The sequence below is a fragment of the Colobus angolensis genome, unplaced genomic scaffold (assembly GCF_000951035.1).
Source record: "Colobus angolensis palliatus isolate OR3802 unplaced genomic scaffold, Cang.pa_1.0 Scaffold56, whole genome shotgun sequence".
NCBI lineage: Eukaryota > Metazoa > Chordata > Mammalia > Primates > Cercopithecidae > Colobus > Colobus angolensis.
Genome location: NW_012119154.1, coordinates 13,016,007 through 13,024,329, shown reverse-complemented (window position 1 = coordinate 13,024,329; position 8,323 = coordinate 13,016,007).

Here is an 8,323-nt window from a genome sequence, read left to right as displayed (position 1 = left end):
TGGTCACATTTTAGGTGTAGTAACTGAAGTGTTTAATCCAGAGAAGTGAACACGATCAAATAGAAGCAGAAATAAGTGCAAAGTTAGTCACCTGATATCTGAAGACTAATCATATATAAACTGGAATAGATTTGTCTCTTTGTGGCTCTAAATGCCAGAGACAACATATCCATTTCCTCAGTCGCTTGTTGTTTCTTTGTGGTGAAAATATTTAAAATCCATTATTTTAAGGCCGGACGTGGTGGCTCACGCCTGTAATCCCAGCACTTTGGGAGGCTGAGGCGGGTGGATCGCGAGGTCAGGAGATTGAGACCATCCTGGTTAACGCGGTGAAACCCTGTCTCTACTAAAAATACAAAAACTAGCCAGGCGCGGTGGCAGCGCCTGTAGTCCCAGCTACTGGGGAGGCTGAGGCAGGAGAATGGTGTGAACCTGGGAGGCGGAGCTTGCAGTGAGCCGAGATCTCACTACTGCACTCCAGGCTGGGCAACAGAGCGAGACTCCGTCTCAAAAAAAAGAGAAAAAAAAATCCATTATTTTAGCTATTTTGAAATATGCAGTACATGATCAGCTACACACCCCATATTGTGTAACAAATTACTAGAGCCCATTCCTCGTTTGTACCCTTGGCCAACCTCTGGCCAACCTCTCCCCTTTCTTCATCCATGTCCCCATCTGCAATTTCATTTGATAATTACAAATTAAATAAGACAACATTTATTAAAAAGACTTTAAAAATCCAGAATTAAAATCAATGTGTGGAAAAAAAATCAGTTCCATCAAGGAAGAAAAGTTATGTATTTTGTGAGAATTATCCAAAGATAAAATAGACTGCTCCAGTGGGTTTTTCATACTAGAGTGATAAAAGTGTCCATGTTCAGAGATATCATATATCTATCATCATCACCTAGACGTTCTTACTAAATAGTAGGTTGAATCATATCTAATTGAGAGTATTAAATCATTTCAACCAACAAAATATAATTTTATATGGTTCAATCTAATTATTATTGAATGAATAGAGAAATAAATGAATATTAGAGTAGGAAGTCCTTTTAATTTTCAGTAGATAAAAATATAACTCCTCTCAAAAACAGTTTTAGCAGTATGAAAAAAATAAAAACACAAATTTACTACAGAACTTGCCAGAAAAAGTAATCTTTTCTTTGCCTGTGTGGTAAACATTTTTGAATAGGTCTAAAGCAGTGCCTTAGTTAAGTATTGCGTGTATATTTATTTACTGGAGTAGATTTACTCAGAAACATTACATTGAAAATCCATTGTGCATTTTATATACTGATAAGCAAAATTATTATTTTACTATTTATTATTATTATGAATAATGCCCAAAAATGAAAAAAGCTACCTAAAAAACTATGTGAGTCAGAAAATGTAATAGCAAGGTATTTTTTTCATTTAAAAGGAAAAGACCTTATCCTTTAATTCAGCTTATATAACTTATATGATTCAATATTTGTTGGTTTATGTCATCTTTGCACAAGAATCTTAAGCTTCACAGAAAGAAAGAAGTTGCTAGCTTAAAATGTTTTTTTTCAAGATTCTAAGTTACCCTGAATATAATTTTCTTATGTTGTTGCCAGGGAGTCATGAATGTCACAAGTGCAATTTTTTGTTCTTATGTTGATTTCCATTAACTAAGCCTTTCCCTTTTCAGCCACTTAGTGTCACCCTATCGCAACCCAAATTGCAGTCTAAATTACAGACACAAAGTGCTCCTGTCCTCAGTCATAGAGAAATGCAGACTCCATGGAGCAGAAATTCTCCCTAGGGCATTCACTAGTCAATCTTTCCTTTTCTTTCACATTCCTCATTCAAGGGAATTTCTGTCAAAATTATGTGATGGGAAAATGAATATTTGATTTCCTTGATATTTTGGTACATTTATAGCCTAAATTACTTTCATCATTCTATTAAAAATCGGATCAACTATTAACATGTTTAACACCTGAATAAAAACTAAGTAAAGACATGATTAATTATTAATAATATGCTGAAGTATGTGCAACCATTTTGTGGTTTAGATGTTAATAGTAGCAAGTACTTCACTTGACATTTTCTCCAGCCAGAAGGATCTCTAAATGAGATACTAATCATGGTATCACCTTGCTTAAAAATCCTCGAAGCAATTTCATTTCCTAAGAGAAAGACTTGTTCAGTCTTCTTATTCTGATAATCAAAGCCTCCACAGTATATTCCTGCATTCCTGTTTCTAGCCTCATTGAAGTCCCTTGTTGCCATTCCCCAAGTATGTCTTACACACTCTTGACTCTGTACCTTTGCTCATCTGTTGTCTTCCACCTGAGATGCTCATAACACTCACTTTTCTTTATGCATACTTAATGATTCATCTCTGATAATGTCTCCTCCATGAAACTTGCTATGAAATAGACACAAGGTTTTAAACAGAAAGAATTCAGAGTCAGAAAGTTTCATCATCCTCCAGTTAATATTTTATAAGTGTGGAGAAATGTTTCTATAATCCAAATTCCCCATAGTATATTTCTTCTCGTGTCTCATTATCTAACACTGGACACACCTAAACTAATACTATGCCTAAACCAATTGTTAATAAGGTGAATGAATGTATACCACAAATGGTTGAACCTTCCATGGAGATAAAACCTAAGCTACATGGAAGAGGAGTAAATAGTTCAATAAAACCATTGCTATATGAAAAAGAGGAATCTATTTTGATTAGGCAGTCATTATTGTTTTTAGCCCTTTCCAATGCAAAAACTAATTGCTATCTCTTTAAATCCAAATTGCATTTTCTTTACACAGTTATTAAAGAAAACATATTCCAGTCCTCTGTGTGTTTGACATAAGAAACAGACTTGAGACTTCATCTCTGTATCCCCAATGTCGAGCACACAGTGAGTATCAACAAAGGTCTGTGGAAGCAAATGCCATCAAGTGTATTCGTGAATAACAGAATGATGACTCTGTATGTACTTCATGTCTAGACAGCAATACATTGAAGTTAAAGAGAGAAGAGGAGCATTTGTGTACACATGCTGCTGGCAGACATGGTCGTTTCTTTTTCCAATTCCTCTTCTCTCACTTGCTGGCTATTTGAATGTTGGCAAGGTGCACAAGTTCTATTGTTTTACCATCTCCATCTGTAAAATGGAATGACTTTACATGAAAGTAAGTTACGGTAAGGCTTAAGCAATCACTAATTGCAAATAGCTTATCCAGTGTCAGAGACTTGGTAAATAGTAGTGACAGTTAGTACGATCTGCTTAGATCAGAAAGTTGTGGCTATTTTGGTCAGCATGATATGTGAAAATAAAAGAAGCTTCCAGGAGCTTGTATTCTCTCCACAAACCAAACAGAGCCAATTTTCATAGTGAGGGACAGGCCTAACAAGTCACATTTGTCCTTAACTAACTGTCATGGAAACAGCAAAACTGATAAATTCTGAATTCTCTCATCACCTCTTCTGGATTTAAAACAACAAAACAAACAGCTTAAAAAGTATTCTTTATTATTTTTAAGATAACCCTGACTCTAATATTTATGTGCAAAGTGAGAAAATCTGGCAGCCAAAATGAAAGTAGGAAGGGAGGTATGTCAAATGAGATATAAAAGAAGAACTAAGAGTATTTATTCTTCATACATTCACAAAAGTTTGGGTAATACTTTGCATAACCAATTTTGAAAGTTAGAATTCTAAACTTTTAATATTTTACAATGAAGAAAATTCCAGTAAAATGTGTGAAAGGAATCATGAAATAGAGTTTAATATCTGCCATATTGTATTTAGTAGACCAGTAAACTCACCTATTAAACAACGGCAATGTTGATTCAATGATTTTAAAAACAAACCAGAATTTGCAATTTATCAGGAATTCGATAATGTGGTCAGTTAATGAAACAACTCCTACCCTTAAACACATCTAACCTAAGCACGATTTGTCAATGATTACCATAAACAGTGCCACTTATAGCAAATGTTTAACTCCAAGTTATGTCAAAGCACTTTTCAGAGTGATATAATTTGTGTTAAATTTGCAAAGGACTACATTTAATGGTCCATTTCAGACACGGCCTCTTAGTTGCTGGTACAATCTAGTAATGAATGTCGGACAAACCAATGTCAAGTTTTTCTATTCGAAAAGCTGTAGAGATACTATTTCCCCAACCTGGCCTTAGATTCATCTACCGACTGTGCCTTTGTGGCAACATTGATTCTCTTCTTTCCTCTTCGTAATTTTCTGGTTAACGGTTTCTTATATTCACATGACATTAGCTTAATCAGTAAAATTCTAGCAAAAGTGACCTAAGCAGTTTCCTTTCTAGTTAGCCAACTGTTATGATGATTTTTAACCAGCCTCTAGGCCAGGTCACTTAAACATTACTTAGTTAATCAACTAGTTCATCTATTTATCAAATATTTATTGAGGACATAGTATGTGAAAGGTTCTATTTTAGGTACTGGAGATACACAGTGAATAAAAGAGGCAAAATTCCCTTTCTTCATGAAGTTTATATTCCAAATGATGGGGAAAAATAATAAATAAATACTGTATATATAGTATTACAAATGAGCATTTTCCAAAATTTTTTTGAAAACATAAATGACAAACATAGGATAGAGAGTGTTGGCTGGGGAGGAGATGGTTGTGATGTCGATTATAGCAGTTGAGGGAAACGTCAATGAGAATGTGGCATTTCAGCAAAGACCTTAAGGAAGTGAGGAGGGAAGCCATATGGAAAGTGTGAGAGGTGCATTTCAGACAAAGGGAAGACCATAGAAAGCCCCCGGGGCAGGAAAATGCCTGGGAAGTTTGTAAAAAGGCAAGAAGGCCAGGGTGCCTAGAACAGACTGAATTGAGAGAAGATTAGTAGGCCAGAAAGAGAAGGGAGAACAGACCTTGTGAGGCCTTCTAAGCCATTATAAAAAGCATCTTCATTTCACTTTGTGGTAATTAAGAAGTTACTTGAGAGTTTTGTGTGGAGAAGTGACAGGATCTGACATAGTTAAGAACATCATGACCGGGCGCGGTGGCTCATGCCTGTAATCCCAGTGCTTTGGGAGACTGAGGCGGGTGGATCACCTGAGGTCAGGAGTTCGAGACCAGCCTGGCCAATTTGGTGAAATCCCGTCTCTACTAATAATACAAAAATTAACCAGGCATGGTTGTGGGCACCTGTAATCCCAGCTACTTGGGAGACTGAGGCAGGAGAATCGCTTGAACCTGTGAGGTGGAGGTTGCAATGAAACAAGATTGTGCCACTGCACTCTCTAGCCTGGGTAGAAGAGGGAGATTCTGTCAAAACAAAAACAAAAACAAAAACAAAAACACCATCATTCTTGTTGCTATATTGTAGATAGGCAAATGGAAAAACAGAAGTACTTGCTAAGAACCTATTGATGGTAATTTTGGTAACATATGAAGGTGGTTGGTGAGTAAGTTAGTTAAAAGTTGCTAGTCAAGGTAGTAAAAAGTGTTGAGGGTCTGTATATATTTTGAAATTTTAGACTACAGGATTTACTGATACATTAGACATGGCATATGAAGCAGAGAACTAAAAAATATTTGTAAGATTTTTGGCCTGAGAAAATACAAAAGACAGAGAAGAGATAAGAAAAGTGAGAAGCTAGGTTTGGGTTAAGTTTATTTGCAGAAGTCTAATATGTCCAATGATGACATGGATGTGATGTGACATGTGATGTTTCCTCAGCTGCTACCACAACAATCTCCTCCCCAGCCAACTGACAGTCTCTGCTCAACTCCGTTTGTTCTAGGCACTCTGCCTTCTTGCTTTTCCACACGTTTCCCAGGCATTTTTCTGTCTCGGGGGCTTTGCATTTGATCTTTCCTTTGTCTGAAATGCACCTCTCCCATTTTTCCATGTGGCTTACTTCATCACTTCCTTAAGGTCCTTGCTGAAATGCCACATTCTCAGTAATGTTTTCCTCAGCTGCTATATTAAATATCACGACAATCTCCTCCCTGGCCAACTGATATGGAGTTGATTACATGAGTTCAGGGGAAATATCTGGATTGAAGATACAAATCTCAGAGTTGTCATTTTATGGATGATAATCTGTAAGACTGACTGAGATTCTTGAATGAGTGGATGTATATAGAAGAGAAAGAGGTCTGAGAACTGAGTCTTAAGGCATCCCTAACATGTCAGGTCTAGAGAGTTGAATAGAAATGGTCAGTAAACTGGGAGGCAAATCAAAACGCTATTGTTCTGGAAGCCAAGTGAGGAAGGTAAAGGAGCAAGAAGTGATTAACTGTGTCAAATGTTGTCCATTACTTAAAGTAAGATGACTAAAAGTTGATCATTGATTTGGCAATGTAATCAATATTTCCTTTCACCGCGGGAAGAAGCAAGTGGAGAAACTAGAGACTCCGACAGCTTGCTGCCTCATTTTATGTCCTCCTTGTATTACCTCAACTCCTATTGTTTCCATGGATCTCTGAATTAATTTTGAAATTCTCCTTTACTTTATTTTATTTTGTTGTGTTTTATGTGCTAGTAATCAACATCTTACATCTGTGCAATATCTGATTTCATGTTGATAGTTTCAATGTGATCTTTAATGAAATTATTTGAGAAAGATAATTCAATATTATTATCATTATTTTAGAAAATGCAGCTTTTATAAATAACTGTTTATTGTCATACTGCTGCTTATTAGTGACCAAGGCTTCCTAACTCCTAGAACCTTAACTTGTACTTTTAATTTTGATAAAGAGAGTAGCTGGTGCTCCCTTGCTTGCTCTTTGGACCTTCCTTTATGCATGCCCACTTTTATTCATACCTTTTATTTATTCTCACTTAATTCCTTGAATTTTGGTCCTCAATCCTTTCGAACAGCTGCCTGCCATGACCTTTAAAGACAAATATTGATATGACTTCAGAGCTTCAGGGAATTTTGACTTATGTCAGGCTCCAAATCCACAGGATAGTTTTCATATTTCCTGAACTCTGGCCATTTCAGAAGGATTAATTCCTTCCCACAAAGAAAAGAGATAGGTGAATAACCAGAGCTGTGAATTGAACATATGTGTGCCCATTCTCTTGTAACAAAGACGTAGATGAAAGGTCCGCCATCCAAGTACTGGGCGAATTTTATACACTATCACAGTGCATGTCCTTTCCTCTTGTACAGATTCAAGTTTTGCTTACTTCTACTCTTATAATCAAACATAAACAGTCCCTAGAATCTTAGTGATCTAAGAGACCATACTGCTATGTATAGCACTCATCCATCTTCAGCTTGACTTTCCAGTGATGATAATTCACTACCACAAGTTCATGCACATAAGGATGTAGTTGGACTTACAAAATGAATCACACATGTTAAGTGATAAAATATCACATGTGCCCCATACATATGAACGACTGCTATGTACTTTTTTTTTTTTTAAATCATACAGATGGTGGATTTTCTCCATGTCAATTTTATGGTTGTGATACTGTATAACAGTTATGTAAGATGCTACCACTGGGGTAAACTAAATGAAGAGTATATGGGATCTCTGTAGTAGTTCTTAAGACTGCATGTGAATTTAAATTTATCACAAAATAAGTTATTTTAATTGTAAGTATCTATTTAAAAAACTTTGCAGGTAAAATTGCGCTCATGGTCAGATTTGCTATTCCGTGACCACCACACTGTCATGATGCTAGGAAGGAAATGTAATAGAGAAACTACTATCTTAGAAAATATTATACTGGACTTTGGAAGTGGCGTGGGGAAGTCACAGATGTAAATGGATAAATGGCAATTTGGAAATAGAAAGGTGGAAATGAATGTAAAATTTGATTTTAGCACCAAATATAATAGCTGTGTTTGCGTTACTATTGTGACTATAGACTCCACCTCCATTCAGCTGCCATACTCCTAGTCAGGCAGCTGCTGCAGAATCATGTTTTTTTTTTTTTTTTTTTTGGGGGGGGGACAAGAATTATTTAATCCATGTATCTAGTTGGTCATTATTGCAGTTTCTGAAGCAAAATCAAGTATGCTGCCCTTATTTCCATTCTCTTTTCCAGTCATCTGGCCTCTTCCTTTCCCAGAAATTCTTAAGATCATTGACTCCACTGACGGAAGTCAGGCTTCTGACTGCCTAATAAATAAGTTCACCAGTGAAAAGCCTATTTTTCATTCGGTTTAATTACAGGCTTCAGAGACACTCAAAATGGAGAGTGTCTTAGGGATAAATAATACTATAGATTTGGTTTACTTTTCTCCTATTGGCATTGGCACCAAGCCCTTCCTCTGCTTTGAAATTCATGGCTGTGACTGTGGCTGCATACTAAACAGACCATGGTCACC